Source organism: Struthio camelus, chromosome 28 (genome assembly GCF_040807025.1).
Source record: "Struthio camelus isolate bStrCam1 chromosome 28, bStrCam1.hap1, whole genome shotgun sequence".
Lineage (NCBI taxonomy): Eukaryota > Metazoa > Chordata > Aves > Struthioniformes > Struthionidae > Struthio > Struthio camelus.
In genome coordinates this window covers 4,009,336-4,034,459 of record NC_090969.1, presented here as the reverse complement: position 1 = coordinate 4,034,459, position 25,124 = coordinate 4,009,336, and the positions used below count along the sequence as shown (strand labels likewise).

Genomic DNA, 25,124 nt, shown 5'->3' with positions numbered 1-25,124 from the left:
AATCAGGTGTCATCTAGCCACAGTGTGTCATATTGGAAGTCACGTACCTTTTAAATTTTAGGAGGAAGTTTCTCGTTTGCTCCCCAGCGAGGACTTCTCACCCGGGCTTTTTGCTAGTGACTTTACCACTAGTCGTTTGTACGTGCCGAGGTCATGGTCGATCACTTGGGAAAGCGGAGGGTGAAGGTCCTGCCACCTTCCCCCCCACCTCCCCCCCAACTAGAGTCAAACCATCCACCTCACAAAGTGGCCGTACAGCTGCCTCTTGCCTTCGTGGTATAAATAGACCTCAGTGTCTACTGATCAGCATATATTAATTCAGTATGTAACAGCAGGGCTTGTGTCTTTCGCAATAACTACCACACACAGAGGTGTAAGAGGATTATGAGCAGTAAAGAGAACAATGTTGATGCTAGCAATATCACTACCGGGTGAAGCATAAGGTTAAAAATTCCTGTTGCTGTTAGTGACCATTCAGAAAGAGTTCCTCACTAATGATGTTCTTTTGATTTTTCTTTTGTACTGGTTTAGTGTAGAATTGGACTGCAGCTGCTGTAGAGATGTAATAGGAGCTGAGTAATTCCAGTTGCATCCCAGGATTCCAGGAAAGTTACGGATACAAATCTTTGGGTGATTGCTTGCATCTACAGCAATAGTATTTATGATTATAAAATGACAAAGGGTTCTCATACAAACACATCAGACAAGGCAATCGAGTTAAATTACAAATCAATGTTTCAGAAAACCAAACAGAGAGAAGCAAAAGCTTTATCATTATGCCACAAATCACAAGTCACTTGAAAAGGCGCCAAGGTGTTGCTGGGTTGTTAAGAAAGCCTTTCTGCACTGATTTGGTTTGGAGACTCAAGAACTGAGATGCAGCTGTGCTTTTGCAGCCAGGCACTAATTCATTAAGCGCAAAGTATAGGCATTCCTCTTTTTCGATTGTAATCCCGTTCCCAATAGTGCATTAAGACAAACAAGAAGTTATGTTAGCATTTTTAGTTATTGAAGGCAGAACCCTGAAGGAGATAAGCCAGCCTTAACTAGCATAATCCTTCTGTTAAGCAAACATGAAGATGGTACTGCTCTTTTGGAAGTTTGTCTGCACCTCTTGAAAAAGCAGGTATCTCCCTAAGAGACAGCATCTCGAAGATGTACACAATATGCTAAACATTTCTCTCTCCTCAGAGTTTTTGGATTCCCCTGTCTCTAGTCATTGTGAATACTGTCCACCCTCCCGAGCTGATCCGCTTCCCTGGGGGCTCCTTACTCCTGGGGACCTTCTTGGACAGAGGGGACCTTCTCTCTGCCTACGTCCTACATTTCCACAGAAATAACATTCCGGTCCCTCACTGTCTCCCCATCTTCTCCTGTCTCCTTCTTGTCCTTGCCCTTGGCATTGTCCTAGCCTTCCTCGGCCTCCTCTGTCTCTTCTTCTACCCCTTCCTCTAATTTGCAAGTTCCGTCCTGAAGCTGCTGCTAAGAGATTAGCCTCTTCTTGTTTTTCCTTTTTCCGTTCCTTTGCTTGCTTCACTTTCTGTTTCTCCTCTCTCCCGTCATAGACCAATACTGCTACACTTGAAATCCTTTGTGAAGTTTGCCTTGCCACCCTGGCATGTGCTCCTTCAACTATTTCGGGCTCTCCGGAGTGGCCTGATGGACAAATACACTAATGGCTAGTGCATCATTCCAGTTCTGGAAAGTCCTTCCCCCATAGTTCAACAAGGCTTGCCCTAGTCGTCCCCAAAAATCCCTGGCCTCTTTGTCCAAGCTCTGTCTACGCTCCTGCACTTTAGTCCAATCCACTCCTAATTTCCTACATGCTCTAATAGCTTCTACCAAGTTCCGGAGTCCTGTCTGGCAAGTGACTCTGTCCCCTGCGTTACTGTAATCCCAATTTGGATCGTTTGCTGGCTAACGATTTCTGTTTCCCCCAGTCTGTTGTACAAACTTTGCCTCTTTATTAACTATTTTATCTCGCTCGTTTGGTCAGAACAACTCTCTCAAGAGTACTTGGGTGTCCCGCCAGTTTGGATTATACCCAGTGCATATATATTAGAAAACAGCTGAGCGCTCCTTTCCGCATCCTCCCTCAACCTGGCCATTTTGCTTGCCCACAATGCTCAATCACTCGGACTCCAGGGCTGGCTAGTGAATACATGCAGTACCACGTGAGGGGGGTTAGCTCCCCCCGCAGCACTCGGTTGTAATGCTGCTGCATTAGGTAAAACATTAGAAACCATAGGATGGAGTCCTGCCACGGGAGGAGGGGAAGTCTGAGTAAGGCAAGGAGAGGGACAGATAGACAGATCTTCAGGAGGCACCACCGGAGGAGTGTAAGGCGGAGCAGTAGCTCCTGGGGAGTTATTTGGGACACCTATATCTGCTGCAGCAAGAGTAGTTTTACACAGGGTGCCATTTGTCCTCCTTGGATATCGCCGGTCCCGTGCTCAGTTATTCCACACATACCAATAATCCATTCAGTGAGGATTTTCATCTTCCAATATACGTCATAGCATAGCGAATTTCGTAGAGTCGAAGGCTCCTTCTTTGGGTTAACCCCCACATTAATTGTCAGATGGACAATCATCCTGACATCAAGTGACAGCTAGCTTTTTGCATAACTTTACTGTACTGCCTTTTGTCTTCTTTTTTCCTTTTCCTTTTCTAATTTTGGACGTTTGGAGCCAAGAGGGTCTAATGGTGATTGGCTACACTCCCATCTGGGGTGCCAAAGTGCTGTGGAAACACTTTGACCCTAGGTGTCCGAGGAGCAGAGCCTCACGCACATCTAGCAGCAAAATTTGATTTATGTAACTGATGCTGCAGCATAGTAACTGCTGGAGCTGGGTGCCTCCAGGGAGGGACCCTGAACAAAGAAATCCTGGCGTAATTAGACCCCTTACAGTTTTATTTCCCACCTGCCAGGGAAGGTCTCCCCCAATCCTCTTTACTGAGTCTTCTTTACTCTCCTTCTGGTTGGTGTCGCTCTCGTTCTGCTTGGTCTTGGCCTTCAGCCCAGGCTCGTTGCCATGTCCTTGTTCCCCACAGTCCCTTATCTCCTCAGAGGTCAACCCCAACCCACGTGCATCCCATCTTGTCTCCTGCAGTCTACTTCGTAGCCTCATGAGCTAGGTGTGTATCTTTATTAGCTGCTTTTAATGGGTTTGGCAGTTACATCCTCAGCAATGATTCTGGAGTTCATGGACGGTTCGGCCTTGAGGCCAGCATGCGCAGGGTAGGCAGTGGTGATAGAAACAGAGCTGCATGTCATACCCCAGCTCTGCCCTTCCACCTGAGATGCAAGCCCTGAAGACAGCAGGGGCCTGCTCTTGCCCTGGGGTGACTGGAGAGGGCAGGGGAGGCCAAAGCTTTTCTCCCACTTTCCCTTGGCTATTGTAGGCCAGTAGAGCAGTTGACGCTTTGCAGCAAAACCAAAGTGTGTCAGGCTGCTCTATGCTGGCCTGGGATATTGGAACGAGTGGACACCCCGTCCCACCCAGGACAAGCCAGATTCTTGCAGGCAGCAACTTTTGCCCCTTGCCTTTGGCTCCCTAAAAAAAGAACACTCACTCTGGCTGAGGAAACGGGGCTGTATCTTTGCGGGAAGTACAACAAAGCCATGAAGTGGTAGCACAACAGGGGCTGTGCTTGAGGAGTCGAGCTGTCCTGTGGTGGCGGGAGATGCCAGCAATGAGCCAGACCTTCCAGCACACTTGCGTGTGTCCGTGCTGTGCAGCACCATGGCATTGGCACAGCTGCGTCAGCTCTGCTCAAACGGAGTCACCTCCTGGCGGGAGGGTGCCACCTCACCCATGCTCTCTGGAGCCAGGGACACAGTGCTCCGAGGTGGAATCTTGATACTCTCCTTGGCACCCTCAGGTTTATGATGGTCTGTGACACCAGGCAACGGACTAAAGGTTCAGCATCATTTTCCAGGGGCTGGAGGGCTGCGAGAGAAAGGCACCGAGCTGAGAACAGACTCCCACCTTTGCAGAGATCCCAGGAATCCCCCGCCAGGCAGGGCCAGCCCCACTCAGCTCTTCCCATGGGGAGGAGGCAGCAGGTAGGACAAATGGATCAGCTGGCACTTGCCGGTTGGCCAAGCCCCAGATGCCCCCCAAATACCCCCTGCTCTCCCCCACATACGGACACAGAGCCTTCCTCGCCTGGGGCAGGCCAGTGAACTGGAGCTCACTTCCCAGCCTCCTCCCTCCTCCCTGCCAGGGCTGCCTGACACAGCGCTGCTCTCACTCACCAGTGCACATCTCCTGCACCTTCTCCTTTCTCCGCTTCTTCACTTGCTGCCCGATGAGCCCTAGGCAAACACCTCCGCTCACCCCTCATACTCCTCACCAAGCCCCGAGCAGCACAGCTCCCATCTGGCCTTGCCAGCTTGGCCATGAAGCCTCCTCCCCTTGAGCAAGGCTGGCCCCAGCCCCGTCCCCAGGGTCCCCAGGGTGCAGGACCCAGGGACGGTGGGAGGGACTGAAGACCCTCCTGTGTGCCCGTCTGGGTGGGCAGGCATGGCCCTGGGCTTGTGGCTCACCAATGAACCTCACAGCTGCCTCCCGCAAGGATGCGTCCGGGTTCTCCAGGTATGGCAGGCTCAGGCACAGGTGTTGCGCTGCTCTGCTCCTGTCCCTCAGCAGCTGCAGACAGCACAAGGACAGGGGGTTGGCACCGAGCCTCCCCAGAAGGCCAGGCCTGTCCCTCCTCCCTGCTCCGGCCTCCTCTTCCTTCCTGTTCACGCCTCCCAGCTAGAAGCTGGCTGGTAGCCAGGTTCAGAGGGAGCAGAGGGCAGAGCGGGGCCTGTGGGTGCTGAGATCCCCGCCATGCTTCTGCCAAGGCCCAGCCAGGCCAGGGGCCCCTTCAGCACCCCAGCGGGCACTTAGAGCAGAGGGCCCTGCAGCACAGCCCAGCACAGCGGGGGCTCTGGGCTGCAGCAGTGCGTGAGGGGCACAGTTGTGCACCCTGCACACTGGCCATGGTGGCAGGCCTCGTCCCGCCGGGGCCCTGGGGGCTTTGGCCACGTCCTTACCACGTACTCCCCGATCTTCCACGTCTCCGCTCTTCTGGCCAGCTGCTTGAGCTCCTCCCACTTCAGGAACTGTGCAGCACTGACCAGGGCTTCCTGAGAGGCCTGCAGAGCAACAGAGACCAAGAGATGCCACCGCAGCCACAGCAGGACACCCTGGGTCCCCCTCGTCTTGGCAAGACTCCCAGCCTTTCCCAGCCCCAAATGGCAAGACGCAGCGTGCCACTAGGTCTGGCCCTCCCTGAAGGCAGAGGCAGCTCTGCCTTGTCCTTCGGCACACAGGAAGCTGGACCTCATGCTGCCATGCGTTCCAAGGCACACTTGGCAGCAGCCCTTGCCTTGCTGCTCACCTCCACCCACGGCATGTCAGCATTGCTTCCCCAAAACACTGCTCCCTACCTGGGCCACTCTCTGCACCTTGTCACTCACGTGGAGGAAGAGCGGCACCAGGCTCCTCTGTGCATGCTGCTTCAGGTTCCATTTGTTCTTCCCCACCACAATCTCCAGCAGGTCTTTGAAGAGGAGCATGGAGAGCTCTCGCACTCTGCTGTCTTCCTGCGGGCAGGGAGGAGAGCAGGGGAGGCCTCAGCAACGACTCCAGGAACGGGGCCCGACAAGAGCGTTTGCTGTTGTAAGGCCTCGTCCTCTCTGGGCACAACTGTCCCCCAGCCCGGCCAGAGGTCGGAGCTGAGGACAAGCCTCTGCTGAGGCAGCCTGGACAATGAGGGTTGTCGGCGGCAGCAGCACGACAAGCTTCCCTGGGCTCTGTCTCCCTCTCCCTCTGGAGGGAGCTTCTTGGATTTCCCGAGGGCTCCATCAGGGCCCCCGCACAGAAAAGGACAGAAAGGGACAGCCCCGGGGCACAGCCTCTCCCTCACTCTCTAGCCTGCTCCTGCTTCTCTGCTCATCACTGCCCCAGGCCACGGCCGAGAGCAGACAGGGGGCTGGTTTGCTCTACTCCCACAGCCCAGGACACCAAGGCCAGCACAGGCCATGGGCTGAGAACCACAGGGCAAAAGGTTTCCTGACACACAGCAGGGCCTGTGTGGGGACGCGCCAACAGGCACATATGCAGAGGGGCACACAGCACCCAGACCACGCATACGGACCCCCGGACACACCAGCAGAGCCCCGGCTCTCCCACCAGCCTTACGTCATCAAAGCGTGGCAGAAGCTTCTCGGCCAGCTGCAGAACAATCGGGTTGGAGCCCTTCTGTTCCAGGTAGCTGAGGATGTTTCTCAGCAGCATCAGGCTTCCCACACACACTTCCCTGCAAGCATGCTGCAGCCACTCCATGCTGTCTGGGAGCAGGCTCTGCATTCTCCTTTTCTGTGGGAAACACACAACTTTCTTTGTGGGAAGCAAGGACAGACCCCCCCCCCACCCAAAAGTGCTCTGTGTGCTCTTTTCCCATCAGGGCTCAGTGGCCAGGGCCAGGGCTCTGCACACACACAGGCCTTGGGCACAGAGGCTGCAGTGCAGGGCACAGATCTCCAAGGGGGCCCTCAGCAGGCACTGGCCTCTGTAAGGACAAAAGCTGCTGCCTCAAGGCCCAGGAGCACCTGGCTGCGTTTGCCCGGCCCTGTGCTCCAGCTCATTGTCCCTCTCCCGGATCTTCCCAGTGGGCATTGGTGCCTTTCTCCTTGTGCAGCACGGCCAAGGGCCTGGCATGACACTTGGGGCAGATGAATGGGGCAGTGGAGACTTGGGAGCAGCTACCGCACCTCCGGATTGCCAGCAAAGTCCAAGCCACTCTCTGACCCAGTGTCTCCTGTCAAGCCCCAGGCTGCCAGCACGGCTTCACCCGCCTGCCCCCCTCCTCACCATCTTGGGTCTCTTCAACAGAGTCACGAGGCCTCTGAACGCCAGTCTGCACATCTCCAGGCTCTCACTCTGCACATAACTCTGGACGAGTGGCAGGACCTCCTCATCCATGTCAGCAAGCTCAGGGCATTCCAGCAGCTGAAATGCACTCAGCACTGAAAGACTGGCAGAGCCGGCAGGACTGCCTGCAGCGTGCAGCTCTCCATCCCACCCACCATCCAGGGCAAGGGCACCAGGCCCTCACAAAGCTCAGCCCAAACACAGCAGGCATTGTGCAGACACCCCTGGGCCCTGCTCCCAGCCCTGCACCTCATGGCACGCTGCACACACCGCTCGCCTCCTCCTCCCGTCCCCTGAACCCTCTGCAGCCTCTTGTTCTCATCCCTTGGAGGAGCAATTGAACACACAGAGAACTGCCACAAAGGAGGCACAAAATACAAGTGCTTACGAGTGGTCGCCCAGCAGAAACGAGCCAAGGCTGGGGCTACTAAAGGGAGCGTATGCATTGCCCCAGCTCCATTCACCAGCATCACCCCACACGCATGTGCACAAGCGAGCTACAGCATTTAGAGGCCCCTCCAGAGAGGCACCGCTTGCCATGAGGCCCACCTCGACAAAGAAAGCCATGACGGGCAGCTGATGAAACTGGTCCTCCCTCCTCAGAAGCCTTGCCAGCTGGTGGAAGATCCAGCAACGCAGGTGACTGGGAGCCCCCCTCATCGCTCTGTCAGAGGCAAGAAGGCAGTGCTGGGCCTCAGGTGAGCAGGCAAACCTCCTCTGGCATCTCTCTGCCCTCTCGAGCCATGTCCCTCCAGCACAGGGCAAGGCAGGCCAAGGCAGTGCTTGGCACGCAGCTCCTGCAGCCAGCGGCATTTCATCATGGAGCACTGCTCTTGCCCTACCACACCTTGCCATTAGAAAGCCAGCGTCAGTCATCATTACGTTCCTTTTGGTGGGAGACCGGAGAAACAGCCTTCCTGCCCAGGCGGCATGGCCTGCCCACACATCCCCGCTCCTGCCCGCTTTGGATTCCTGTGCCCCTGGGCCCTCCCCATGTTCTCCTGTGCCTCTTGCACCTTTCCTGGGGCTCTGCCCTCGGGGGCACTGCAGGCACACCGTCCCCAGTGCTCTTGGTCATGTGAGCCCAGGCCCCACAGGACGGCACTCCAGGCCTTTGGGAGGGGACCACTCCTGCACGCGACCCTCTCCCACAGCTCCTAACACCACCTGCTCCCCCAGCAGCTCTCCAAGCTGGGCAGCATGGCAGCTCCCAGGGCCCTTCTGCTGGGCGAGCCCTTGCCACAAGGGCTGAGGCTGCAGCCCCTTTCTTGGAGAACTGGCGCTCCCCCTCCCCCAACAAGAAGCACAAGGGGTGGCACACCCCACATCCAGGGAAGAGGTGCTGGGCCACAGCAGGCCGGAAAGGGCTCAACCTGGCCAGCACCACCACTCCCTTCTGGGAGGTGTCCGCATGCAGAAATAGGTCCCAGCCACCCTTCCTCTCAACAGCCACGGCTATGGTCTCATAGTGAGCACAGCGCAGCAGACTTTTCATGGCCTGCACGGCGCACCTGCATGCACAGCAAAGCCCAGGTCATACTGGCAGCCTGGCCCTGCCTCCAGGTGCAGCGCAGAGACAGGGCCACCGGGATCGAGCACCTGACGTGGCTGGTGGGACGGGACTCATCCCCTTGGCATTCCCTCAAAAACATATTTGCTTCCTGGTGGCTGAACTCTGCTGTGAAGACCATCTGCAAGAGCAGCGCCAGGAAGAGCTGGGGGAAAAACGCCTTCACCGCCTCTGGGCAGACGGGCTCCCGGACGATCTCACACAGTGCCCTCGTTGCCTGCAGAAAACACCCAGACACACCTCGCACTCCCGAGCAGCCCCTGGCATGCTTCCACAGCCCTCCAGGTGGGAGGCTCGGGCGCAGCCTTGGAGCATGGGAAATGCAGATGGAGGCCTCAGCCTGGCTGCCTGACCAGGGCCAGCACCCGCAGGCTCTTTGGCCTCAGCTCCTGGTTGTACACAGTGAGCCTTCCTGCCTCAGCATGACCATCACCTCGGCAGGCTTCGTGTAGCGTGCACGCTCTGCCAGGCTCCCTGTCCCAGGCCGTGCTGCCTGCCCAGGTTTTGCAGGAGCCCTACTCCTGCCCCTCACCTTGCCCCGAACCTTACCCTGGCTTTCCAGCCTGCTGAGCGAGGTCGGCGGATGCAGGGACAGGGTATGCAGGATGGACATTTCCTGGGCATGGCCAGCCTGGCTGTTTGTGTGCAGAGAGGCCAGGCAGCACTTGGCAGCCCTGTGCGCTGGCGCAGTCGGAGGCCTGGCACTGGGCATGTTGTATCCATGGGCCCAGGAGAGGTCCCTGCTTGGGGACACTCCGGCAGGGGAGAGGGCGAGAGGGGGCCTAGAGAGGCAGGCACCAGCCTGGGGGCACGGGAGGCCTCGTCCCCTGACTCATGGCCAGCGGAAGGATGCAGTTGTTGTCCCTGTTGGAGCTGGACTGCTTGTGCAGTGGCCACTCCTCCAGCAAGCTCAGCAGCTCCCGCAGCATGTCCAGCGCAAGCATCGGCTTATCCATCAGCACCTTCCACATGCTCACGGCAGTGCTGCAGGCCAAGAGCGCTCTGTCAGTGGTGCCTCCTTGGCCGCAGCACCGTAGCCTGGGCCAGCCCTGGAGGTCCCCAGCTGTGTGCCAGCCCTGCCCCTGCCCACCCCCTCCTCGCTGAGAGCCCCAAGAGGGTCCTGCCCAGGCAGGCACGACGTGACCAAGCTGAAGCCCCTTGCACCATGGCCCAGGAGAGCCAGGAGCAGGTGCTGTGCTGGGTAGCAGCACCATGGGGCATGTGGCCAGAGGGCCACCAGGGCAAGGCAGGATGCTTGGGAGCAGGCTCACAGTGCACTGGCTCTGCAGGCAACCCTAGCTTGCTGGTGGCCAGCAGGCTGCAGCTGCTGCTGGGACTCTTGGAGCCAAGCCTCTGGCTAGTCCCCGCTCAGCGACAGTGGGAGACACAGCAGTGAGAGCGGGGCTGCTACCAGGCAGCAACCAGTACTCTAGGTGCCACTCAGAGCTGCTTCCTTCTCCACCACCACCTCCGTACCAACCCCAAGGCCCCCTCAGCCCCACTCATTAGGCATCCCTTTGCTCATCCACGTCTCCTCAGGACCCCATGGCCAACAGTCCCAGCAAGGGAAGTGCTCCTCACCCTCACGATCACGCTGATGTTGCTCGTCCACAAAAGGCAGAGCTCATTGTCGGCTTCCCTCTCCTTCTGGGGCTCCACATACTCTGGATCATCCTGCAACATCGCCCGGCCTGAACAGCAGCAGAAAGACACAGTGGTCAGGAGGAGTCATGGAGAGCTGCAGGTGGCAGACTCATGGCGTCAGAGAGCAACCAGCCTGGCAGAGACAAAGGGCATGCCAGGAATGTATGGGGAGCAAGATTCCCAGGGAGGGTCGGGGCCTATTCCAGGGCAGAGAAGGGCAGTTGCTTCAAAGGGTACTAAAAGCCCCACGGATTTGATTGGACTTTCCAGTGGGAAGCCCGACACAAGCCGTAGCCTCTGAGCAGGGGCTGCTGAGCATTTTCCAGGCCAGTGGTATCCAGGACAGGTACTAACAGCCTGCTCCCCTGCTCCTACATCAGCCGTGCCTCCTGCTCCTTTGCCTCACTGAGCAGAGGGGCCAAGGCAGTGCGATGCCTTCCCCGGCCTTGCCAGCATGGCCGCGTGCAGAAGCACACAGCCCAGCACTGCTTCTCTTACGTCTTCGCTGCACAATGAATCTGAAGAGGCAATGGAGAGCATCCAAGGCCCCACACTTGGTCTCCGCGTCCTCGTACGCACAGCAAAGGATGAGGCAGCCCACCAGCTGTCCCAGCATTGGCATGGGACAGCAGTGCCTTCCCATAGCAGGCAGGGCTCTCATCCACTCCTCCAAAGGGGTGCCACATCGGCGGAAGGCGGGTGGGACAGGTAGAAGGGCTGACGGGAGGCAGTCACCACCAAAGCCCTGAAGCCAAGACTCTGCCCAGGCATGGATCCCAGGGGAGCCAAAGCTCTCGACGGCCCTGCAGGCCTTGCCTGCCAAAGCAGCAGCCCAGCACAGGCAGCACTGCCAGGCTGCGGCTCACATCATGCTCCGTGCGCACTGCTCCCCTGCACAGGGCTGGGGGCACAGCTGGCTCCTGCGACAAAGGGACTGCAGAGAAAAGCCCATGGAGAGAGCGCCAAAGAGCTTTGCTTCAGGGCAGAGCCTTGCTCACTGCCTTAACCTGTGCCCACGCTTCCCTCCGAGGGACCCCTGAGCTGCACGGTGCTCTGGGCTGCTGCAAAGGGCCAAAGCGGGGGCTGCACGGTGCTTGGCTCCTTACCTCCAGCGAGGAAGAGTTGGCCAGCAACTTGCTCAGCCTCCCAATCCTCCCCACGGCCCTCTCACGCACAGCTGCTCTCTCCGTCTTGCTGAAGGGCAGCAGCATCTGCAAGGAGAAAGGCTACTGCTCTGCCCGGGGAGCTGACGTCCACTCCAGCAGAAGCAGCTCTGCTAAGCGCCTGCCTGCAGTGATACAGTGCACCAAGGCTTCCTCAGAGCTACAGCCAAGCCTGGAATGGCCTTCCTGCCCCTACAGGCCCCAGCCTGCAAGGCCCACCTTGCCCTCAGGCAGCCAGCCACACCTAAACCCCCTCCCAGCCTCTGCTCCTGTGCCTGCACATGGCCCCGGGTGCCCTCTTCAGGATGGCAGGGCTTTCAGGCCACACCTTCCCTAGGGGTCTGCAGTGGGCTGCCTGGCCTCCGACCTCTTGGCATGGCAGAAGAACCAAGCTTCCAGGCTCGACTCCCCTTGCAGGACACGCAGCTCCCAGTGGGTCTCTGCCCCATTCCGATCTGGCAAGGAAAGCACAAGGCACGGGGAGGCAGGGGGGCAGCAGCACCAGCTGCCATCTGTGCGGTGCCTAGAGAAGAAGGGTGACAGTCCTCGCACTGCTCTGGTGCAAGGAGAGCTTTGGGGGCAGAGGTGGCCCAGGAGTGTTCATGGAGGAAAGAGCCTGCAGCGTGCTGCCTGTACATGGCACTCGGGTGGGGAATGTCCACTCGAGGGTGTCACTTCCCTCTGCTGAGGAACAGGCCCAATGCAGCCCACTCTTTGCAAATGCCACACCTGCAAGATCTTCTGCAGCTCCAGGAGGCTGGAAGTGGCCGACTTGAGCACCAGCACCTCCAACATGCTATCCATGGCATCGAGGGTCCATGGCAAGGAGGACAGGGGGTTGTGGCATTCCTTCCCCACTGCCTCTGACCCACAGCAGACTCAGTTGGACCCCTGCTGCCCAGGGAGGACACCCGCTGCCCTGCACGGGCCAAGCAGAGGCCTCAGGGCAGGAGACCTGCTGTGCACGGACCAGCCCCTGGGCACTGGAAGGGCATGAAGGCAGGAGGGTGGGAAAACAAGTCTGAGATCCTGCCCAGCCTTGGATCTATCTGGCAGTTGCCTCTCAGCACAGCGGAGCCAGGGGCAAGCCCAGAGGGGCTGGCGGGCTCCCTGTACCTCACCCAGCGCCTACCTTGGAGTAGAGGGACATGTCCACGGTCTCCATGTCTTCTCTTGGAGGAAGCAAGAAGACACTCTTGAAGCAGGCATGGAGGAGGCTGCTCTTTTTGCCCTCCCCAACCGGCTCCACTGCACTGCAAAGAGAAAGAGAGAGAGACAGCAATGCCTCTTGGACACTGGTGCTGGGAGCGGTGCCTGGATTACCTGGGGCCCTCTGCCCTGCTGACAAGCCTGGGCCAGGGGAGAGCAGAAGCGCAGCAGACGGCACCGCCAGCCTCCTCCCACCATGGTGCACACCTCCCGGCCAGGGACGGTGCCATCAGGCACATGCTGTGCGCAGGTCCTGGCCAAACCAGGGGCTCTGCTAGGTACCTCATTGCCGTGATAGCAAGCCTGGCTTGCTGACGCACGGCTGTGCCCAGGCGCTCCAAGGGCTCCTCTTCCAGCAGCACCTGCAGAGCACAACCCGCATTCAGCGCGGCAACTGCCACCACCCAGCACCAGCAGACCCAGGGCCCAGCTGGCCTCGCCCCTGTCCTCACACCTGCTGCCTCTCCCCTCACCTCGATTTGCTCGGCCAGCTCCTGTCGGCAGCAGAACACCTCCAGGCCCAGGACAAGGTCTTGGCGCTGCTGCCTCCGCAGAGGCTGCCGATGGACGCTAGAAACTTCAGCTTCTGCGCCTCTTGCTGACAGACGGGGAAGAGAGACGTGGGGGGTGCGAGAGGGGACAGGGAAGGCCAGCAGGACCATTTCCTGCGCTCAGGGGGAATTTCCTGCCTCGCCATTTTGGGCCAGGGCAGCACCAAACTCCTGGGCCGGGGCCGGGGGCGGAGGGGCGGGGCCATGGCAGGGACGGGGCGCCAGCCGGGCCCCCCGCGGCGGGACAGGCAGCGCAGCAGGCTGCTGGGGCGCGGCCGTGGCGCAGGGACAGCCCGCCGGGCGGCCATTGGGCGGCCTGCGTGTCGCTCAGGGCTCACCCCGCCCCTCCCGGGCACCCATTCGCTCGCTGCCTCCCCTCGCTCCCCGATTGGCCGGGCAGGGGGCGGGCTCTCCAGCCGGCCGCCCGCGGCAGCTGCTGGCGCCAAGCAGAAGCTGCAGCTCGGCTCTGTGGAGAAAAGGAGGCTGCAGAGAGCCGCTCGCTCTGCCCGCAGCCCCACCGCCTCCGGGCAGCGTCATCCCGCCCGGCACCTGGCCCCTTCTCTGCACGGCACAGATTATTGGCCTTGCCCGTTCTGCTGGCACCCGGGGCCATGGCAGGGCTCCCAAGTGGGCAGAAAACCACAGGGACGTCGGTCAAAGAGCTGGTGAGCAGCCTGCACTGGTTCAGGCTGGAGCACGTTATACAGCGTAGAAATTACGCCCTCCACTCCTACAAGTAGGAGGATGTTGGCCCGTTCAGCTGGCACGGTTGGAGCTGGAGAATGATGCCTGCCCGTTGCCTAAAAGAAATTGTTGTAAAACCTAAAACCTTTTCCCTGTGTTTCACGAAAGCCAGACAGCTAACCTCGTGTGAACTCAAGGAGCAATTTCTCTGGGATGACTGCATGAAAACTGAGGGTTTTTTTCTTTTTTAGGAGAAAAAGCACTCTTTCTTTTCCAAACCCTTGAGTCTGTGTTCTTTGACCTTCATATGTGAGTCTATTTCAGCCTAGCAGGCTCTTTTCACACCTGTAGGTGTTGATGTTGACAAAGGCACCGATGTGCTTTCTAGTGTGGCATGCTAGCACCTATCCCAAGAAGTGGAACTCTCTCTGCTTATTGCGTTGTGGCCAAGCAATACATCCCCACAATGGAAGAAGGTGGAGGGCAGAAGCCTGGCTGTGACTGACCACAGGTGTTGCCAAGAAAGCTGGATGAATCTCAGCACAAAGGGAGCCACAGGCTGGCCTTTGTTTTAAGGCATCCTCTGGACTCCTGCAAACCCCTGAAGGCTGGAAATCCATCCTTCCAGGAGCAGAAACGATGAGCAGTAGAGGGAATGTGCTGCGCAGGTGAGCTGCAGCTGGTGCAGCAAGCACTGCTGGTTTGAAGCGGTGGCTTGCTCCTTTGCCCTTTCCCACAGAAATGCAATCTGATAATGGATGACATTTGTAAGAACAAAGAACTGCAAAGGTGGAGTTCTTCCCATGGAGTCCAGTGGCCTTTCCACCTACCGTGTCGAGCTCAATGCAATGGGGGAGGAGAAAGATGGCATGGATGAGAGAAAGAACAGCAATGCAAGAGTGACTCTTCTCTCTTCGAGTACTTCTAAGTGGGGATTGCATTGGTGGGAAGTCTGAAGTTGGCTAAATAAGGACAGGCAACCTTCTTGGCTCATTGGGAAGTGTTAGAGAAGGACATTGTATCTGACTGAGCTTCAGCTTAGTCTCAGTGCCTAAAGTAGATGAAGGCTGCGGGCCTCAAGGCCGACCTCTATGAACTCGAGAAACATTGCTGGCAATGTCCCTGCAAAACCAGTTAAGCCCAGCTACTAAGGCTGCAAACCCAGCTAATGAGGATATAAAATAGGATGCAGGAGACAAGAAGGGATGCACGTGCGTTGTGGTTGACCTTGGAGGCAATAAGGGACTATGCAAGAGAAGGACACGGCAACCAGCGTGGGATGTAGGCCAGGAGCTGTCAGGAGGAGAGAGCCACCAATCAGAAGGGGAGTGACCACCGACTCAGTAAAGACGACTGGAGGAGACCTTCAGTGGCAGGCAGGGAAATAAGACTGTAAAGGGTCAAATTACCCCAGAATGTCTTTGTCCAGGGTCTCTCTGTGGAGGCAGCCAGCTGGAGCTGTTGTTTTGCTGTACTGCCATTCAAAGAAATAATTAATTTTGCTGCTTTATGTACGTGAGACTCTGCCCCTCGGAAACCTCGGGTGGGGCCATTACTACAAGAGGAAGTCCCCTAGATGAGGGGTTTGTGTCAGTAGCTGCACGAATTCCTTTGAAAACCCTGTCAAAGTCCTGGAGACCCACAGAATCACAGGACGGTTGAGGTTGGAATGGACCTCTGGAGATCATCTAGTCCAACCCCCCTGCTCAAGCAGGGTCCTCTAGAGCCCATTGCCCAGGATCGCGTCCAGATGGCTTTTGAAAATCTCCAGGGAAGGAGACTCCACTGCCTCTCTGGGCAAGCTGTGCCAGTGCTCAGTCCAGAAGTTTTTCCTCCTGTGCACATGGAATTTCCTGTGGTTCAGTTTGTGCCCGTTGCCTCTTGTCCTGTCACTGGGCACCACTAAGAAGAGTCTGGCCCCATCCCCTCGACACCCTCCCTTCAGAGACTTGAAGACACTGATGAGATCCCCTCTCAGTCTTCTCTTCTCCAGGCTCTACAGGCCCAGCTCTCTCAGCCTTTCTTCACAGGAGAGATGCTCCAGGTGGCCCCTCAACCTCTTTGTAGCCCTCCGCTGGACTCTCTCCAGTAGGGCCATGTCTCTCTTGTACTCTCTTTCCAGCAGGTCAACCCCCAGCCTGTCCTGGTGCATGGAGTTCTTCCTCCCTAGGTGCAGGACCCTGCACTTGCCTTTGTTGAACCTCAGGAGGTTCCTCTCTGCCCATGAAGTTGTGATTGAACAAGGTTGTGGCTCTTTTTCTGGATGGTGGATGGGTGGGATGGCAGCAGGATGAGGAGTCATGAAGGGAGGAAGGGGAATTCCGTTAACTTCTGCACCTGGGTTAGGTTCTTGGGAGTGTTATTATTGTGGGAAGTGAGGACATCTGCAGCGTGAGTGCCCAAGCTGTGCACGAATGCAGCCACAGTCGGGGGTGAATCCTCCTTCGGGAGAAAATCAAGATGTCGGCCGAACTGATCAATGACTCGTTGAGGAGGAGTACAATTGTATTAAATGTGTATGTATGTTTTTGGATGCAATCCCTTTGGCTAGTCAGGGCTGCATAACCAGGAAAGTTGCTGGAAAGCAAGTAACCTTTCTAGTGGCTGCAGGGGCTACTTTGTCTCTTTTGAATTATACAGATAAAAGGTCCCCCTCCAGCTGTAAAACAATATGCTGTCCTGCATGAGGTAGAGTAAAATATTCCAAAACAGAGGGATACCTATTTAGAACAGGGGATTTTGAAGCCCTGCATTTCTCCTTTTAATACACCCATTTTACCCGTACACGTAAACATCGCCTGGACAGTGAGGGAGATCCTGAGTATCGATTTGTACAGGCTGTACGTGCTATTAATCACTATGTTGTCAGTTTTAACTCCAATTCCTGTATGGGCTAAGGGGTTTACAGTAATAGATTTAAGTTCCGCTTTCTTTAGTATACCTGCAGGAGAAGAGAGTCAACTTTTGTTTGCATTTCCCTGGAAAGGACAACAACCGACCTGGACGCGACTTGCACAAGGATCCACTGGCTCACCAACTAGTTTTGCTCGGTTGCTGCAGAAAGGCTTACGTACCGTTGTTTTATGCTCTGATGTGGGGATTGAAGACACGAACCTTGTGTGTAGTGAAGCAAGATTGTATATTTTATAGTCCATCCTCTCTTATATACCTTAATGGGTGAGAACATACACCTTATCATGTGAGAATACCGTTGTGTTTCCAGATTAAAGTTACTTGTTATTTTGCTGCATTGCTACAAGCGGCGCTCTGCATCGAGAGTCTCTTCTCTCTCTGCCGTCCTTGCCCAGCTCAGGTGCCCCCGTCCGTCTTGGCACTGCCTCAAGTCTTCGGTGCACTTTCCCAGGGCTTGTGGCACTGAGAAAATACTTTGCTGCTGCTCCCAGTCGTCTTCTGGTACACATCGCCCCCGACACTCGGATTCCATGCTAATACAGGATGTAGACGATTTATTGCTTGCTAGGAGAACAAAAACTGCTTGTACCTCACATGCAATAATTTTGTGTACAGCCTTAGCTGAAAAGGGACATCGTGCATCCCCACCTACGCGCCAGTTCTGTCAAGAAAGAGGAAAATATTTAGGATTCATTCTAACGGAAGGAAAAAGATCTATTGATCCTGAACACATGAAAGCAATTGAAGATTTACCTCGACCTCTGATGAAAAAGCAGATTAGGGTTTTTTTAGGGGCAGTAGGCTTCTGTAGGCCATGGATTGCTGGGCTGGGGACTTAGTTAACCCATTAGTGGAAGCAGCTGAAGAGGAAGCAGTAGAAGCTATAAAGTGGACAGCCAGAGAGATTTGGCATTTAACAAAATTAAGGAGGCATTCGGTGAATCCCTGGCTTTAGGGCTCCCCCATTATAAAAAACCTTCCCAGCTGTACATTCATGAACAACAAGGGCTTGCCAGTGGAGTGCTGGCTCAAATGCTAGGTCCTCAACCCAGACCAGTCACGTATTCTTCAGTACAGTTGGATGCTGTCCTTCTGGGGACTCCTGGATGTATGCGTGCGGTGGCTGCTGCAGGAATCATTGTTGGGAAATGCCGAACCATAGTTCTGGGACTATAGCAGATAAATTGGGTGCATCCACAGCAGATTTGTATAAGTTGCAACATCCATTGCGGTCCTCTGTGACGGCATTAGGGAAAAGACAATGGCTAATATCAGACGTGTTTCCTCGGTGGGAGGAGATGAATGAGCAAGACCACCGATTAATAGTAGACCCTTTAGGGGTATGTGAAGGAATACATGCCCTTAGTTGCATTCAAGCCCAACTTTGGCTACAAACAGTAGCTGCATCCCTCACAAGGGAAGGAGAGAATGGTATGCTTCCTGCAGAAATCTGAAACTTGATATGGGAAAAGAGTACTGTATTTGAAGGGAAATATCCAGCTTGGTGGCAAATGCTTAATTTTCCCATGCAATAAGGAGCAAAAAGTGATAACTGCTCTCGTTCTCACTATTCAAGAAGCACAGGTCTCTACAATCTCTCCTAATGTGCCTCTAGGCCGGGTCCATGGGGATGTTACATTACGTCCTTTGGAACACAGGGGATGGGCACAGCACATTCGTGATAAATGGAACACTATAGATTTAGCCACCTGGATGGGTTGGGATCAATTAGGATTTGTACGTGAAGGTAATGGCCTACAAACTCAAGACATTTGTTTAGCCACGGAACACAGTGTTTGTCATGTTGGGGTGCAGACCCAAAGTGCAAATGAGAAGGCAACTTTGGTCTCTCCTGGAAAGGGTTGTCTATGTTTGCGCAGTCAGGGCAGCACTGTTATACTTGATGGTGCAATGTTGTGTCACAATAATAGTTTAAATTTGTGCATGTGTAACTGTACAATGATAAAGGGATGTGGCTACAATTTTACAAGCCCCGTAACAACTCACCAGTTACTCCAGGGAGATTATTCATGGATTCAAGAATTATCACCAGTACCTACTGGAATGCATCTCAGGTCAGTGAAAGAATGATTACACCATGAGCCGTTGCGGACATTACTCCAAAAGGTCAAAGAAACAGGGAAAAGTACCCTGATGACTGCAGAGCATGATACACAACAGAGTCAAGCGATACTTGAAAGAACCAAAAAGAGACACGGAGCATAAATGGTGGGAAACTTTGTTTGGGTGGTCTCCCACCACTTCTGGCTTGTATGATTGTTTGCTGCATGCTGTAGGGATTCTGTTCTGTGTGATCATTGTGTGCTTTGCGCTCTCCTTGGGACTGTGTATAAAATTGTGGAGGCTGGCTGCTTGTCTTGAAAAATGGCATGTGATGGGATAGCTCACAGCACCGGAACCCTGCAATAATGGGATATAGGCTCTTCAGGAATGCTCAGCACGACCTACAAGAGCACAGGACATGTCGTTCAGGCTTCTCCCTGCTGGTCAGCCCTGATGTTCCAAAACAAAACCAAAAGTCAAGAGGAACGTGCCGTAGCTCAATTTGTTTTGTCAAAAGTTGAAACTACAAACTGACAACAGCAAGATGGTGGTGAGGTGGCCAAGAGGATTCAGTGCTAATCTATTCTGCCTCCAACCCCATCCTCCTCAAAGACACTCCTGTTTCTGGCTCAAGACCCACCTGGAAGGAGTGTGTTGGGGCAGTGAGAGTCCTGCAGTTCCTGTCCCTACAGGCAAGCCTTTTCAAGCTCCTTCTCAAAGCTGGCAGCAGCTTCCTCTCCGAGTCAGTCACAACAAAAGCCCAACTTCCCTGGAGGCACATCTCTGGGGAGTGAGCTCTGGCACAGCAGATCTGCTGGTGGCTGGGACATGCATGTCGCTGTGGGATGTCCTTTCTGGAGCATGTGGGATGGCGACAGAAGCTGGAGACCAGCATGGGGGATGCGCGCGTGTCCTGTTGCCACTGAGCTGAGCTGAGTTGTGCCATCTCCTTCCCTGATGGGAAGGACAGAAGAGGGAAGAGTGTGTGTCAGCGCTGGGTGGGCGTGTCCGTACATCTCGTTACTGAACGGGGAGAAGGGAGGGTGCAGTGGCATGGGGCAGTGAAAGAGGCTGGCTGAGCCCCCTGCTCCAGCACCTGGGTGGCGACATGAGAGCTATTCAGACATCTGCCTGATGCTCAGACAGCTCTGCCAGAGACCCCCCCGCCATGGTAAGGTCAGTCCTTCATCCACCCTGAGCGCAACCTCGGGGGAGAGGACAGTGCTCTCAGTCCAGGCTGTGCTCGAGCCTTGGCCTGACTTGTTGGCTGGAGACAGGCTGAGACTAGAGACAGAGTGGGATGTCCTGGGTCACAGTCGCAGCTGAGCTGCTGACGGGAGAGCAGGGTTCGGCAGCAGCAAGAGCTGGCAAGAGGGGCAAGAGGCCCGAAACCACTCGTGGGGTTGCAGGAGCAGGCCTTCCCCTTCTGTGCAGGGGCGGAGGGCTGCAAGGTGCTGCAGCTGGGCTGGCCGGGACAGTCTGGTGAGCGAGTAGGTTTGGTAAGGGAAGTGGGGAGGACTGAGACATTTGTGCTGTGAGCTGGTACCGAGGGACTAGGGAACACAAAAGCAAAGTCTGTTTGCAGTCTTCAGCATGATGTTCAGCACACACTGAGACACAGGAAGTTCCACCTGAACAGAAGGCAAAAGTTCTGGACTGTGAGGGTGAGCGAGCACTGGCAGAGGTTGCCCAGAGAGGCTGTGGAGTCTCCCCCCTTGGAGAGATTCAAAAGCCGTCTGGGTGGGGTGCTGGGCTGCAAGCTTTAGGGGACGCTACTAGAGGAGGCCCCAGGTGGGGCTGGCCAGGGACATAAAGGCCTGTTAGTGCCCTCAGGGCCCTGACAAACTCTGCGGTCATCTGGATCACAGCAACTCCATAGGTCATCAGCAACCAGGCAGCTGGGCAGGCATTGTGATGTCCTCAAGGGCATCAGAACATTGCCCCAGCCAAGGTGACAGATTTGGGGCAGAGGAGAGGGAGGACAGGAGAGAGGACATGGCTGGTGCCTTGACGGTGAGGTCACTCCTGTCTCAGCCATGTGATAAGGCAGCAGCGGGCAGGCAGCAGGGCAGCTGTTGGGAGGTCACCCAAGGCATCCGAGAGCTGGCCTGGTTGGATCAAAGAGCCCTGACCCCATCCTCCACCACTGCTGCCAGTTCTTCTCCTCCTTGAACCCTTTCCCTAAGCACAGAGGCCCAGAGACCTTTTGGGGAAGACTGAGGCAAAGGTGGCACACAGTAGCTCCGCCTCATTGCTTTGCTCTCCTTAATTCAGCCACCCTATTCAGCAAGGTACCAGTATTTTCCAGTTCAGCCTGCACATTTAGCAGAGGAAGCTCTTGTCGTCGACGTCCCTCGCAAGCCTCAACTCCAGCTGAGCTTTGGCCTTCTTGACACCATCCCTACACACGCGGGGCTTGTTTCTGTATTCCTCTGCTCCTTGCTTCCACCTCCTCTCTGCTCCCTTTTTTGCACTGCAGTTCCATCATGAGTTCCCGGCTCAGCCAAGTCAGTCGCCTGACACCTCTGTTTGTTTGCCTGCCTATCAAGGTGCAGCCTTCTTGTGCTTGGAGGGTGCCGCCCTTACACACCTGCCAGGTTTCTTAAGCTCCTTTGCCCCTCAGGCCTGCTTCTATGGGACACCCCAATCAGTTCCCTGACAAGGGTGAAGTCTGCTCGCATCAAGCCCACGCTCTGCACTCTGCTGCTCTCCTTCCTTGCTCCCCTCCGGCTCTTGAACTCCATTATTTCATGGGGGCTACAACCAAGGCAGCCACGCACTGTCATGGCCACTCCCTACTGGTCTTCAGCTTCCATTGCTAGTCCTTGCGATCCACAGTATTCCCTTCACACTCCCAAAAGCCAAGTACTCAGTGCAACAAACCTGCACACGAGAGTTGAGGTCCCTTCTTGCAGCCAGGCCTGGCAGCAGGAGAGGGAGGCCCTGGCTCCACCCGCTTCTGCCTCAGGAGGGCTACACCAGCTCTTCCCACCTCCCTGGAGTGTCCCCTTGTCACCAGGGGGTGTGCTGCCAGGCAGGGGCTGACTCCACTCCTCTGACTGGCTCCTGCAAAGAGTAGGAGGTCCCTGAGCCATCGGGACCACAGCTGCCGACAAATAGTTATGGCATGACCTTGGGAGAGAGCTGCCCTGGCAGCAGGCACTGACACTCAACCCCTGACTGCTGAGCTCTTGTTTTGGGGCCCCTCTGGACATTCACATGCTGCAAAAGGCAGAGTTCACACCAGGCCAAGGAAATAGCCACAGCCCCTTGGAGCTCTGGTTTAATGCACAGGAAGACAATTCTGTGAGGGCCGGGATGGCTGGCACTCACTGGTACCTCTGCTGTTGGCTCGGCAGGCGGCTCTTCTCTCCAGAGCTAAGGAGCAAGAAAGGAAGAGGCTCAGTGGGATGCACAGGCAGAAAGGCAGAGAAACACTGCAGGCGATTGCAGGCCATATATTTGTGGCTGTGCGTCTGATGGCATTTCCATACAGGCCCCTGGCTCTACCCAAAGTCCTTGGAGCAGTTGGTCAGGCTGAGGCTGAGCCTGGTGGGGCCAAGACTGGGCGGGAAACCCATTCCTTGGCTTGAGCATTCAGCATTCAGCATTCAGCATTCCGGGGGAGGTTTGAAAAGGGGCAGACAAACATGCCTTTGTGTTCAGTTGCTCAAGACTTCCATGTCCCACACTGTAATCCTATTTGGAGTGCCCAACAGCTGCCCCTTGGAGGGAAGGCATGTCTGAGGCATCCACCTCCAAGGCAGTGCTGGGCATTTGCTTGGGGCTGCAGAGAGGGGCATGGGATCAAGGTCTAAGCCAGGTCAATCCCAAGTCACAACAACTCCTATTCAAACCAGTGGCTCTGGGATTGGGATTCTGACACCTCGGTGGGTCACTACCCCTGCACGCTCCCAGGCTTTGCCTGGAGCTGGCACACACTTACTCCGTCTGCTGTGCCCCCAGCCTCTCGGCTGCTCTTTTCTGCTCCTCGTCTATGCGGGAGAATAAAACATTGATGGTCACATCCTCATCTGGTGCCAGGCGGTACTGGAGGACATCCTGAGAAGGCGGCTTTTCTTCACGCAGCTTCCCAGCACTCTCCTCCTCTTTCCCAGCTGGGGCTAGGGATGAGCCCGACTGGACCCTTGACTGGGTTTCACTTCTCTGCTGAACCTGCAAGACAAGTCAAGGAAGGTTTTAGCCCCACTTCCGAGCACGCTCAGAGGCTCTCTACAGGCACCAAGAGAGCAGCCAGTGCCTGCAGGATCTCTGCTGTCACCAGACCCCTTGCTCTGGCCTGGCCTCAGGCACCCCATGAAGGCACACTGCCACTGTAGCTAGAGAACTGGCAGGGTCACTGCAACATACCCTAGCTATGTCACAGCCTGACCAGGTGTCACTGCTGCTTCCCACGGGCACTTCTCTCTCAAGCTGGGATCTCCCGAGGCAACACAAACGAGGGAAGGGAATTGTGACTTGCAGAGCAGGACACCTGCCCTGCCTTCATCGCAGGCAAAGAGTGGGGATGGGGTTTAGCAGGGCTCGTTCTTCCTACAGGGCACAATTGTCTCACAACTGTCTCCTCTGCCGCTTGACTTGAGCCATCCAGTCAGCAATCTTAAGCTAATATTTGCAATACTAAGCCTCAACTCCCTTAAGCAAACACAGCCCACAACTTTGCACAGGGGCTCTTTTCTACCTAGAAAGCAACCTCAACATGCTCTCAAGGGGAAACTGATGCATCACCAGGGCATCACTGCAATTCCCCATTGGCCCCCCCTCTCCCACCAGGAGCTCACTCCTCACATCATGGATGAGTGGAAGGCATTGCCAGTGCTAGAGCAGAACTCCAAAATGAAATCCTCCCACCGGGCTCAGTGGCTCAGAGCACACAGTCGTCACAAAGGAGGGGAAGGAATTGCTGTTGGCTGAGCAGGAGCTGGGAAGGCAGCCCTGCTGTGGCGTTCAGCACGTCACACCAAACAACCCTGAGCGCCCCTGCTGACCTCAGGTTGCACCATCAGCATCAGTGCTCATGGCCTCGCCTGCTGCTTCCCTAACCCCCAACAGCCCAGCAATGGGCCTTTCATACCACTGGCACTTCTCTTGGACCACGGAGCCCATTCCTGGGCGTCCTTGGCCTCTTATGGATGCTTCTGCAAAAGAGCTCCAGAGGGAATACGGGGGTCTTCTTCAAACATGCTCCTCTGTCTTCAGTTGCCTTGCTTGCCTTTTCAGCCAAACCCACAGGAAAGGAAAATCTTCCTGGGCGTTCAGATTTTAGGAAAGACAGGACTCCCCTGCCTCGCTCTTTGGCAGCAACAAGGCACCTCCAACCTGGCTCCCTGAGGAACCTGCAAGGCTCCGCTGCCCTGGAGCAGAGGAAAGGCTTTTTCTGTCGGAAGGTTTACAAAGTACCTGGCTCCTTTCTGGCTCTTCCTTTTCTCCCTTGCCTTTCAGGCCTGCCCTTTCTTTCTTCTCTTTTGGCTTAGCTGAGGAGTCCCAAAGATCTCTTTGCCCCTGCACAACAGACAGAAAGGCTGCGTGCTGCAGGGCCACAGAAAAGACACAGCAAGGAGCACTACTGGCATCTGTTTCTTTCCAGGGCCAGAAGGTAATTTCTCTCTCTCTGCAGCCCTTTGTCTTGAGCCTTTCTCTGGGCGCTCTTAGGCCCTAAAGCTAGTTCTGGCCAGACAGAAAATCCCTGCTTTCTTCTGACCAGGGAGCTAAATAACCACTCAGAGAAACAGAAGGTGCCCTCCTTCCATCCCTGAAAGGCCCAGCAGGTACACTTCCACGAGGAACAGGGCCAAAGAGGGGCTTTTGATGTGATTCCGGAGAAGGCAGTAGTGACCAACGCCTAGAGAAAATAGAGCCTAGCCTGCGCCCTTTAAAGCAAGCCCCTGAAGAGGCCAATCCAAGGTCTAATGAACACTTAGGAAGGAGGCTTCCATACCCGCGGCCCATAGAACTGCACTTTTCTACAAGCCCATGTGGCACAAGGAGGACCTCAGTCACTATCACCTACCTGTCCTGCCCTCTCCCCGCTTTTACTGAGAGGGCTCACAGCGGGGAGTCTGGCTTCAGCACTTGGCTTCCTCCTGCCTTTCTCCACCTTCCTTGAGGAGCTCCCTCGGATGGCTGGCAGCACGCTGAAAACACACATCACGGGGAGGTGGTGTGAGCACAGGGGCAGTTTGCTCCCCAGCCCGCACTCACAAGCTGGCCACCTGCCTCTGCAGCACAAGACAGTTGTGCAGGGGAATGACGTGCGTTCCAATACATGTGTTCTCTGTGCCACAGAGACAGAGATCACCCCTGGCTGAAACACCCCGGGCTGCACAACATGCCCACAGAAATGCTCCGGATGCCCCCACATCCAGGCTCTCTCTTGATG

The 25,124-nt window shown here is 55.8% G+C and overlaps 1 long non-coding RNA gene across 1 annotated transcript; it reads right to left on the bottom strand.

Moving 5' to 3' along the window:
- Positions 1-8,815: 8,815 nt before the first annotated feature.
- Positions 8,816-11,356, bottom strand: LOC138062642 (uncharacterized). Its single transcript, XR_011136564.1, has 3 exons — positions 11,247-11,356; positions 10,078-10,187; positions 8,816-9,480 (listed from the first exon to the last, which is right to left on the bottom strand). It is a non-coding gene; the product is annotated as an uncharacterized lncRNA (long non-coding RNA).
- Between the last annotated feature and the right edge of the window lie 13,768 nt (positions 11,357-25,124).